A 12,691-nucleotide genomic window follows, 5' to 3' on the forward strand; every position below is an offset into this window, starting at 1 on the left:
AATTAAGAGCATAAAAGAGTGAGAATAGGGATTAGGACCTGGAGAAGAAAGAACATAAAAAGGCTAGGCATCATATAATACTGTGCATAATGAGAGTAAAATAGATGTTGCTACTCATTATATATCAAAATAATCATAGAATACTTTGGGTTGGAAGGGACCTTTACAGGTCACCAGGAATGACATTCAAAAGAAACAGAAAAACAATATGTTAACTGAGAAACCTATATTGAAAACAACGTATGATTAGAGCCAAAACAGCAACATCTTATCTTTGATCTGAAGATTTATCAATAACCAATGCTGTCTGGCACTAAGGGAAACACTGAAACAAAATCCCTCTGATCAGATTCTCCCATGCTGTGCTATCAAACATCTCCCTGCTCCTGCAGAAACATTGGACTTTGGGATGTGACCCCAGTGTGGCAGTATCACGTGTGAAACACCACCTCAGAAAAGTGCATCACTTCTACCCAATAAGTCAGTTTTTACTTGATCACTAAACTTCTCTGGAAAGCACTGGGTGCAGGATAAACCCAGACAGAAAAGGGATGTCTCTGTGGAGAAGTGGGCTGGGTTAATTTCTCATGAGGTCATTAACTGCTGGTTTCATTAGGCTGCCTACAAACAAACCTTAATTGCCTAGTGGTTACTGCATGGTGAAAAGCCATTTTGGTTTGTTAATGTTCTCACTTGCCAATGAAATTATTTTTAAAATGCCTTGTAAAGTTTTTCCCTTCTCAAAGAAGGTGTGATAGACTGGTGTGTGAAAATAACTCTCCTATAAAAGAAGTGTGCTTCTTTTTTTCCCCCAACCATTCCATAAAAGCCCCCGCTCACTTAAGAGCTTTTTATATAATTTCAAATATTCGCTACATGGCCAATTATTAAAAGAGCCCTGAACCTGTGGTTCAGTTAATGACCATCTCCTCCATATTTTTTTTACATGTTTTTTCCTTCCACAAATGCATCACCATGCACGAAGTCACATGTGTTGGAGGTCAAAAAAGTCTTGCAGAGATACTGGAAGCCTCCTGTGAAGACCCAATTTAGGGAGAACTTGAGCTATTTTCTGGTTCTGAGGATGAAGATGCTCAGGATCTTCCATTTTGTCCCTGAATCCTGCTCTGGAAAGACTAGAGCTCAACAGAGAGCTGTGGGAATGATTTATATTGCACTGAGAGGAGCCAAGGTCATGCAAGGGTCTTTCATCAGGAGCAAACAGCAGCCTGGAGGATGGGGTAGACTGAATCCATACCACCAAATGCCCATCCTTCACCTTAATGCAAAGCTGCCACAGCTGCCCCCAGAGTTGCCATGTATCACTTTTTATATTCCTCCTGTTGTGTATATTTTTGAGCAGCTGTAATATGTGGCTTTTCATGGTGATCCAGTGGGAAACAGCTATTTGCCTGCTGTGATATCCACTAATAACTAATACCAACCCTTTGGTTTTGTTTGGGGTTTTTTTGCCTATTTGTTTGTTGGGGGGTTTTGTTTGGGGTTTTATGGTTTTGTTTGTTTTGGTTTGGGGTTTTGTTTGTTTGAGTTTGTTTTTTTTTATAAATGACTGGTGAAGTTGAAACTGCCAAACTCAAAAGAATGTAAACCAGGCCTGACTCACCAGAAATTACTTCTGATTGGGTTTAGCTGCGTTAGACCATTTGCAGGTTTTACTTTACACCATCAGCCTGCCTGGACTCTGTGTGCTCAACATTTCACAAAGGGAGAAGCCAACTGATGCTGCACTGAGCTCCCTTTCAAACAGCAAAACCTGCGTCAGCACGACAGAAAAGCAGGAAAAAAATTAATACAATATTCATCAGTTAGAGCAGAGCAAGAGTCCCACCATCTGCCCTTCTGCTGTTATTAATTTTGTACATTTACAGACAAACCTGGGTCTGATGCTACCATCTCTCCTTTCAGTCCCTGATGTTATTTGCCACCCTCCAGCTTTGATACCAACTGATCTAACTCATTGCTGTCCATGTGGAGCAGAGGGGAAAGGCATTACCGGGTTCTACATGGACAAACATTCCCTTTGGAGACCCCCCTCTGTCACCAGACTCTGGTACAAACATAGCATGACTTGATCCTCCTAGTTAAAGGCATGATGTTAATTGGCACACATTTGTCCCTTGGACTTTCCAGCACAGCAAATGTCAGTGCTCATAATCCCTGCTCTGGCACCAAAACATCTGAACCCCCCAGTACATCTCTAATTGGCACCTACCAGTGGAGAGCTACTGGGGGCGAACCTACCCCCAGCAACCACACAGAAAAACAAAACACTTGACATTGGTAGTCTGGGTCAGAGCTGAAACAAGAGGGAAGGTATTTTAATGCAGATTAGAGAGGGTTTTTTAATGCTGAGTTCATTCTCCGAGAAAACAAACCTAATGAAAGCTTTCAGTCTCCTCACCTGCCATGGACATGTATTGCTGAGGTTGCTCCTGGGTTATGACTGATTTTTGTTAGTCGGTTTGGGACTCTAGTATCCCTCCTGGTTAAGGTGCAGAGATGATATTTCAGAGCCAGACAAGCTCAGCACAGCTCCTGCAACACACAGAATTTCCAGATGCAGATATTCAGGCCATGCAAACTGATACTTTTTCATCCCAGCGCAAAGGTAACTATTAGGACGTCACCAATGTACCACACGCTTCTCAGAGCTGTCCCTTCTGCCCAGCCCTCCCAAATCCCTTCACAGACTTTGTTCCCAAGCAGTTATTGATGGCATTCAGTAGCACATGGAATTTCATCCTGGTTTTCCTTCATCTTCTCCTCCCGAGCTGTCTCCAGTCACGGTGTGTGGGCACTGACAGCGCAGCATTAACGCGTCACCTCGTTGACGCCAAGGTGCCTGTCACAACTTTTCATCAAAAGCAGGGAACAGATGATTCTCACTGGGTCCCACACAGCCCTGTGGGGACCTTGTGTGGCTGCAGCTCTGGTACCAGCCCTGGTGCACAGGTGACACCCAACCAGGGGCACCCAAGGGATGAGGTTGCCCGAGCACCACGAGGCTTCCACAAGTAACGCAGCCACCCTACAGCACAGAGCTGGAGGAGCTGGGACTCTCCTGGGGGAAACAGCAGCAACGTTAAGCTCTGTTGGAGTTCAGCAGCACCTGCATCTTCCATGCTTTTGTACGGTTTTACCTACTTTTTAGCAAACCATTGAACAAGCAAACCAAAACCTCACTGGAAAATATGTGAATAATACTCAGCTCTTGGTGAGACAAAGACATATATGTTTCTCTGCATCACACAACAACCCCAGTTCCTGAGGAGTGGGAAATAAATTTATCTCCTTGAAACAGCCCCTTGCAACTACCCAATGCAGCTCCAAAGGAAGCAGAGCTCAGGGAGAGAAGCACTGCAGTGAATCCTCCTTGATCGCTCTTCCCCGTGCCTTGTGCTGCTCAGGGAGTGACAGGTTGTAATGACAGGGAATTTGCAGCAGCCTGAAGCACCCAAGCAAGCACCAGTCACTCTCCAAAATGGCCCTTCAAGAGCTGATTGCAAAATCTGGGATTTTTTTTTAAAAAAAGTTATGCCAAAAATGTCAAGTAAGTCTTCATCTGCAGAAAAAGAGCCAAACTCACTCTGGAATAATAAGGATGAGCTGAAAACACCCCAGTATTTTAACCCCTTTGGTGTTTAGACATTTCAACCACTTTCCTAAAGGAAGGATGCATTAAAGATGCACGGGGGGAAGGCAAAGGAGGTGATAAGTCTTTGAACACCCCTGGCTCAGGAGATGCTTCTCTATGTTGGCAGCGTTTCATCCTCATGCCAGGCTGGAACATCTGCTCCCGGTCACCTTCGGACACAGGGCAGGGACAGACCGTGTTGTTCATCACGCTCAGTTCACCACCTGGGATAACATATTCACATCCCATTGCCATTTACGTAGGAATTTCAGGGGACACACAGAAGGAGCCACCCATTCACAGGGAAAAGCATTAATTTGCACAGCCCAAATCCCCAGGACGCTGCAGACTGCAGCAACCCAGACTCGGCATTTGCACTTCAGCCTGTGTGCCTTATTTTTTCCCCCTCTGTAAAGTCCCCCCAGGTCCCTCCACACTCAAATTCGCAAGATAATTAGAAGCAGCATTAGGAACAGGGATGGGCAATGCAAACGATTCCAAGGCACAGCAGAATTTCTCTTCTCAGGGCTGACATTTCCAGCCAAGGTGAGAGGAAAAGCCGACATGAAAGAGGTGTGAAATCAAAGCAGTAATCAAATTTAGGTATAATGAGAGAAGCTGGAGAGGTTTTCAGTGTTCAGAACAAGATTAGCAGCTCCAGGCACAGGAGGAACGCGGCCTTTTCCACCCTGTAACAACTCCGCGATGCAAATTGCATTTCGAATCCCTCTGCCCAGCTCTGGGACCCATTCAGCTGCCAACGTGGTGCTGAATTTTTAAAGCAAAGTGGAGGCTGGTTGGAGAGATGGTTTGTAAATAAATATCACGGAAGACAGCTTGGAAGCACCAGCCAGAGCAAAGACCAGCAGAGCCTGGCCCTGGGGTGCAGCACAGCCACCCAACACATGCCTGAAACTCCAAGAAATTAATGCATTTGCCACTTGTTTTCCTCCCACAGGAGATATAGAAGGTGTTTTATGGAATCCCTGCCTCCTCCAGGCTGTTTCAGCATGCAGAAGAGCACAAGGATGAAGATTACACCATCTACTGCAGCTGCTTCCAATTCCTGCCTCAAATCTCTCCAAAACTTGTCACTACTGAGCCTTCCCAGAGCCCCAGCTTTGCTTGATCCTTGCAAGATTTCAATGCTGAGGAGCATGAAGGAAGATGAGGGAGCTTGCAGAGACCAGAGACGCAATTGCTGCCTCAGGTGCATTTCACTGCCCAAGTTAGTGCCTCTAAAACCATTAAAATCAACCCCTTTGACAGCATTAAGCCAACATGAGAACATCAAAGCCTGTAAATGGTTGGAAGAGTCATTTCTTAATATTTCTCTCCCAGTCTCCCATTTCGTGCTGCTGTTGCAGGGGCTTATCCCATCACCCAGCAGCTGCAGCAAGTCCTGGCAATCAGCTTCAGATGGATTTTTTAGCGCTGAGCAAATACGAGGCAATTTTACTCATTCCCCAGTGAAAGAAATTTCAGCTAAATCAGATAACTTCTGTGTTCTGAGGCTGGCCAGGCACTAACTGCTTCCAGATCCCCAAGTCTGGATGTCAAACTGCTGTAATTTCATTATGAAGTGGAGCTGATGGTGTCACCCAAGTGCTGGCTTTGGGGTAGAAGGTGAACATGCCCCAGGGCACAGCTCCTACAGCAAGAGGGGGGACTACAGCAGGAACAGCCCCAGACCTGCCAGCTTCCCTCATCTCCTGCAAATAGTTCCTCAAGAAACTGCAAACCCTTCCTTTTCTCTCTGCAAAAGGAGCAATTCAAATCTCCAGTTGCCCTCAGATTCAGCCCTGCCTCCGAAGAGGATGGAGACACAGCAGGAAGAGGAGGGATTAATAAGTCCTGAGTGGGATGGGAACAACAAGGATCTGGCTGTGTTCACTGTCCATCACATCCAGCACATTTACAGCCCAGGGGGCTGGGATGGCCCAGCAGAAGGACAGCTGCTATCAGGACACCTCATCAGGCTGCTGGGGCCCTGGGCAGCCAAACAGGCACTATGACAATTAAACCAGGCCAGGCATTGCTTCCCCAATCTTTGTCTCCCTTCTCTGCCACCCAATTAGCTTGCTCCAAACCCTGTCCAACCTGGCCTTGAACACTTCCAGGGATGGAAACAAAAGCAGTGAAAAGCCATTTACTTACATTCCATCTACTCCAACAGCTGACACAGTAGCAGAGATGAGGTGCAGGCGATCTTCCCATAAATATTATTCCCACCTGGATCCCCTTCTTTAACACGTCTGCTCCTTCCTCTGCCCTCCATCCACGTCTGTTGGGCTAGAAAACATATTTGTAGAAGGGAAGAAACGACAACAAACAGCTCAGCCATTGGTCCTATAGTATAATGAGCAATAAATGAGTTACTTTGCTTCTCTCACACATCACTGCTGCAGGGTGATAATACCATTTATCATACCTGAATGATAAATGCCCACTGAGAAGGGAAAAGCATCCATTTATTCCTAAGCCCTGCAAGTCTTTTACTCAGAAGAAATTGGAGGAACAAAGGTCTACAGCCTCAGCAGGATGATGGGCAATGCCTCATCCTCCATCCCTCTGGGCCAGGGAAGGATTGCTGGGCATATTGTTTAAATAAATAACAATAAGGTCATGAAGCAGGAATGAAAACTCCCTAGAAAAGTTTTAACTGAGCAATCCCAAACATTAAAAGTTACTCCAAAATATCGGTCAGTTAAATTACTTTAATTTTATATACAAAGTTATTCTGTCTCAAAATAATTGGGATCTATATAATTGCATTTCCAAGCACTAAATTCAGACCAGCCATGAAGACCACAAGAGGCAGGAGAAGAAAAAAAAAAACACCAACAGAGATTTTTAAGGAGACAGAAATTGAAGGCTGGGTTTTTCCCATTATAGACAGTTCCATAAATTATCACCTGCCAGCTCCTTGCCTTGGCTTGTGAGGCCATCGCTGAATACTGGGGCTAGAAGTAGAAAAAGGCTCAGATATCTGAATTAAAGGACAGCATAATGACAAGAGCTGCCTTATAAAAGCAAGATATGATGGACAGCAGGAACAGCTGAAGCCAACAGAGACGAGTCCAGGAACTATTCATGCTTCAAAGATTTCTGACAAAACCCCCAATAATCCAAAAGCAGCGTTTTGTCTGGCAGAGCTGATTGTAACCATGTGCATGTACTTCAGTCACTGTCAGCAAATGAAGATTTGCTTGGAGCTCCTTTGGTCCACTATTGCTTTCTTCTTTCTGTCCAGAAAATGTAATTACATCTACTCTTTGGGAAAAAATTACTTCTTTGAGTGGTTCATGGCAAAGAGTTTGTTCCCGTACCCACTTGTAATCAGTCACCAAGAGAAATATTTTCTCAGATCTCTTCAAAATTTTGGAGTTATTTTAACATAAATAACTTGGTTATTTTGTTCCAAACGATAAGGGAATTCAATTTGGCTCTGCTAGCTTTAAAAGAAGCATTTCTTCCTAGTCTTTCAGAGAGAGGAACAAAATGCTTTGTTGCAGAAAAATGAAGAGAGGGAGAAGTTTCTTTCCCCCTGAGCTGCACAGTACCAAGAGGCAACAAAAAAAACCATCAAATATCCAATTCTTGTAGTTTAAGGGAAAACTCTGAGGATCTGAACTGTGGGAAAGACAGAGTGGGAGAAGCAGGGGATCTGCTGGGGTTTTTTTTTGGGGGGTGGGGAGAGATTAGAGAAACACCACGGTGTTCAAGCAAAATCAGTAAGAATTCCAGACTCCATCCCTCAGAGAACAAATGCATCGATTTGACCCAAACGCCTTTCAAATTCAAGTGAGTCAGAGGCGTTTCCCCAAGCTCTGCTGAGCCATCAGGTACAAACCAAACCACAGTCTGGGACCAGGGCAGCAGGTCCCTGGCACGGGGCAGGGATGCCCCCCTGGGAAGCTGCCTGCATCACCCATGGGATTTGCAAGATCTGCTTCTACAGCCCAAAGCACCCAAAAAGCTCTACATTAAAGTCTTCAGTTTGGGATTTCACTTCTCCATCTGTCTGTTGTCACTTGGCAGCTGCTTCACGTCAACACCCTTCTGACGGGCACAAAGTTTCTCCTGATTTCCAGCCTAAACAGAAAGCTATTTCCACTCATTCTTCTGCAAATACTGGGAGTTTGTGCCTAATTTGCTCTTTCTCTCCCTGGTGTGCATTTGTACACCTAAAGGTACCAAAGCCATGAGCATTTCATTTTTAAATTATGCCATTTTTGCAAATTATCTTCTTCCCAGATCGTTGCATGGATATGGTGCTGATTCAGCACTCAGAGCCTTGGCACCACTAAGTCCGAAGTTTTCCTGATGACCTCCCACGGCTTTGTATCAAGCCCCTGCAGAGAAAATACAGCAAAGAAATTCCAAACAGAGCCCCTAGAAAAGATAATAAAATGCCACATGCCTGTGTTGCTGCAGGGAAGGATCAGCTTCCCTGTTTAGTGGTGCTTATTAAATCATTACAAACAATTAAAGCAGCAGAGGAGAAGAAGGCAGTGTTATCATTTCCAGCTCTCCAGCCTGCCTCTGCCCCCCGGCAAGAATTTCATAAAGCACGGATCTCTCAGCAAAAGTCCCTCAGCAATAGATTTCCTACTCATGGAATACAGCAGGCAGACACCTTGGCTTTCCTGGACAGAAAGGGAGAATTCGCCTCGATGTTTTTCTGTCATACAGCTGTGAAGTCAAATCCCCCTCCCTGACCTACCGGGAGAGTCCTGCAGGGCACTCCCATGTTTCTGTGGGATGACAACTCTGGAGATGCACAGGGAGACTCGTGTGAGCATAAGGGACCCCCACAAGAGCAGATCTCTGTTCGGGCTCCATATTTGCTCACAAACAGGATCCAGAAGAAAATCTGCTGTGATTGCGTTTTCCCAGAACAGGTAATTTCCAGCACATTTATCTCTGGAGCTGTTCTGCCTTCCACAAAAGCAGAGTGCTTGGGATCACTTTGGAGCCGAGCAAATAGCTCCATCACGGACAGGAGCACCAGAAAACAGAGCAACACCTAACAGCCGAGACAATCCAAAACCAATTATCAGCCCATCCCCACATCTCCTGGACTCACTCGAATGCTCAAGAGAGTTAGAAAAGCCAACTGTTTTCTAAGAACCGGCTGTGCAGTGGAAAGGTGAATGACAGGCACAACCAGCCCCAACACAATCGCCCCTCGGCAGGGGAAGGAGCAGGAGAAATCCAGCAGACAGGGTGGGAAAGGCTCTGTTACCGACAAGGATGCAGCTCCATTGATGTTCACTCACTGTTTGGGTTGCTCTTACATTAACATTGCATCTCACACACCACAACTGTGTTTTCCCTCCCTGCAGCCACACGAAAAAGACACACTGATCTCTCACCTTTTTCTCACCTCTCTCTGCCTGAAATCGCTTTTCCCTTATGTAATGGGCAAAACAGAGCTTGTTTTCATGCTGGAAATGAGTCCATAAACTCTTTGTCCAGTTTGACATTACAAACCCCCCCATTACTGAGGTGCCCCAGGGCAGCAAGGAAGGGAAAAACTGAGAACTGGGACGGGAACACCAGCCATGGGTACGTGATGGGCAGCATCATATTCTGCCTCTCTCATGGATGTTTTATTTTCCAGCCCAGAAAATTCCCTGTCCTTTCCAGGGCTGCAGAAAAATGCTGTCTGCCTCACACAATGAGGAGTAAGCCAAGCAGGAGTGCTACAGAGCTGCACTGGGAAAACAGGGGAGATGCTAATACACCCAAAAACTCTTATTGCAGAGTAAGGAGTTCGTCACATCCTCCCTGTAAATTAGGATGTTTTAGAGATGGAGAATTGATTGCCAAGTAACCTGCAGAGACACACAGCTACTCCGTAGTTTTCTAGGACTCACTGAGCGACACAAAAAGGTTATTGATGCAATTGGGGAGTGCTTCTGTATAACATGTGCTCCTGTACCTCCTGACATCCCAGCCGGGGAAACAATTTACTGAACATTTACAAGAGGAAAGAAATTGTTACTACAAAAAAACCTAACCCAACAAAAAAACCAACCAAACAAACAAACGAGAAAAAAAAAAAACAAAGCCAAAAAAAACCCCAAACCAAAACAAAACCAAAAAAAAACCCACAAACCAACTTCCTGGCAAGGAGCCTTGGGAAGAGTTTGTAGAATTTGGTGAAAACAGGCCATTTACAAGGAATTTTTCCTCTGTTTTCAAGTGGAATTGAGAAGCAGGTGGAGATGGAGAGGGCTCAGAGCCTGAGTGTGCTCTGTGCCCAACACAAAACATCTTCTCTCTGAAATCACTCACCTGGTAGGAGGCCCTGCATGGCCCCAGGAGTTCTATGCTTTGGAAATTATTCCCTGTGGAAAACACAGATACATCTTTATTACTTTTATCTTCCTACTCCTCCTCCACAAGCATCCAAAACTTCTCTATAGTGTGGCTGTCTGTAAATAAATTTGTATCAATAGGATTTCTGATGGGAACCTTATTCACCCAGCAAGCTGTGAAAGCCTCACTCAGTGACCTGGCAGCTTCAGTTCCCAGGGAATTAAGTTCTGGGGTTTTGCTTTGGGGCCCAAATTAGATTTTAAAGAGAGAAGAGCCAGGTTTTACTGTCTGTTGCTGCTCTTTTGGCTACTTCAGGTGCGCACACTGAATCCAGTCCCTCCCTCACTTGCTCAGAGCCAAACATCCCCACTATGTCCATGACCAAGGGGTGCAGATGAGCAGAGAGAACAAGACATAAACCTCACCTTGCAGTAATCCCTTCCCTTTTCCTTTCATCTTCTGCTTTATAAATTATTTTTATGAGTTCTATAGCACACCATTTCCTGCTCAGTTCACCACATTTATCCAACTTCCATTTTCTCCATCACACTGACACATCCAACAAGGCTCATGCTCCTAAAGCTGAATTTTCATTAGCACATATTCGGCCACAGGAATTACAATGACCTATTTAAGTAGGTCAGGCTGGTATTAATGGCAAAAGTGAGCTGATTGCAGTCCAAAGCCACGGAGTCCAGTCTTAGTAAGCTCAAACCAGGCCTCCTGCTTCTCTTTTTGCCTTATAACAATTGCTGGTATCGGAACCACATTGTTTGTTGGCCTGAAGAGTGTTAGAGAAAGGTGATAGCACTGTATAATTGAACTTGAAAATGTGCCAGAAGACAGATTTCATGTGTTTTGTTGGGGTTTTTTTCTACAATGAACACTGTAGAAAATATTAGAACATTTTTCTCAAACATGATACTAAGGTGAAGATGAGTCATTTCACTGTCATAACACGGGAGGGAGGGGAAGCCAGAGTGAAAAAAGCAGCAAATTCATTCAGCAGCAATTTGCACTTCATAACCCTCCACTGATTAGGCTTTTAGGCCAGAGGAGGTCTGCTACTTAAGCAGAGAGGCAAAACATTGAGCTGTTGCTTAGATATTGGAATATATTGCACAGAGTCTGCTCCCTGGCAAGCATCTGTGAAGGGCTCCGGGCTGTTTTTCCAAGGATGCATTATAGCCCTGTTGCAATGCTGTTGTTTGCAAGGACTCAAAAGATTTTCAAAACAGGTCAAGGGATGACAGAAAGGGTGACTTTTCTGAAGTGACAGTTCAGATGGCTTTAAAGAAGTCGAGGTGACAACTCCTATCACCTGGAAGTGGCAGATACCAAGGGCTCTTAGAAGCTGTATAACAACCAGATTAATAGCAACTAAATAATGTATATTCCTGCATGGAATGCCGATGGATTGCAGCACTGTTTGCCCTGCACAGCCCTCATCTGCCAGCAGCACAGCACTAGAAAGGACAGGGAAGAAGAGATCTCTACCTGCTGACTCACATCCATTCCCAATCCACCCAATTTGGGCAACAAACATCCTTTTATTTCTATTTTACTCCCATCCTTTTAAACTAGCATTCCTCCTCATTTCTTGCTTCTTACCTTTGAAATCCAACAACTGTGCTGAAGACTCCCCTTGCAGACACATCTGATAAAGGCAACCGGCAGGAAAACAGATCCTTTAGTCAGATCCAGTGGTCATGGATAGCTTCGGGAGTTCACAGCATTCCGAGAGAGCTACTGAAAGGAAGCAATTAGAGTACCCTGGAGTACTGCAGCCCAAGGTCCCATCACATACAATGCTTTTTCCTCACAGGCACAGGTCCCACAGTCAGATTACACAAAAGCTGTGACTCACATGGGCTGATGGAAGAAGCTGAGATAGGGAACAACAAAAGCTTCAAGCCCAGAAGACAAGCTGATCCATAGATTGATCCAGCAGATTAGCTTCCCCTTCTTCCAGATAGTTAAGGAGGATGAGGCAGCAGCATCTCCGGTGGAGTCAGGGCCATCACAGGACACGTGGGATGATTTTTGCCAGTTGTTCATGGCAGCACCGACAAAAGGGGAGCCCCAGGCCACTGCCCCGAGCCCCACAGACCCTGCAAAGGAGATGGAGCAGCACAGAAAAAGGGGACAGACCCCTTCCAGAAACCTTCCTCTCCCAAAGAGCTCTGCTTTGGACGGACTGGACTGGCACAAGGCAGCAAACCAACCGAAGCACAGACTCGTTTCCAGCCCTAGGAAAAAGCAGACAAAAATGCTGGAGAATAAAAGCATCCTGTAAAGGAAGCAGATTTTAATTTCTGTAACAAGGCTGTTTGAAGCCAGACCAACGGGGGGGGGGAGGAAATGAGGGTGTTTAAATCAGTGTTCTGCCTGCACTCTAAATTCTCACAGATACATATTAATTGCAGCAAGACTGGTACTGTGTCCTTGCTCACATGGTCACGGGTACACTAGAGCCAGAGCTCTATTAATTAACACTCCTCTGGGTGCATGGCCTCCTGCTGGGAGCCAGGCAGACTCCTGCAATGCCACTCACCCTCTATGGCTGGGTGACACTTCTGGGTGGCCCCAGGTGGCACCACAGGGCTGGGAGATGTTTGGTAGAAGAGCCAGATTCTCCAAAAGCTGCTGGGGATGAGAACTGACCCATTGCTGGAGCCTCACAGCCTCCTTCCTGGCTTGTGGGGAGCA

General features: G+C 45.6%; 1 long non-coding RNA gene across 1 annotated transcript; it reads right to left on the bottom strand.

Moving 5' to 3' along the window:
- Positions 1–2,432: 2,432 nt before the first annotated feature.
- Positions 2,433–12,192, bottom strand: LOC127478154 (uncharacterized). Its single transcript, XR_007907129.1, has 3 exons — positions 11,594–12,192; positions 5,813–5,947; positions 2,433–2,556 (listed from the first exon to the last, which is right to left on the bottom strand). It is a non-coding gene; the product is annotated as an uncharacterized LOC127478154 (long non-coding RNA).
- Between the last annotated feature and the right edge of the window lie 499 nt (positions 12,193–12,691).

Source organism: Manacus candei, unplaced genomic scaffold (assembly GCF_025592945.1).
Source record: "Manacus candei isolate 608988 ecotype Guabito, Panama unplaced genomic scaffold, ASM2559294v1 h1tg000057l, whole genome shotgun sequence".
Taxonomy (NCBI): Eukaryota; Metazoa; Chordata; class Aves; order Passeriformes; family Pipridae; genus Manacus; species Manacus candei.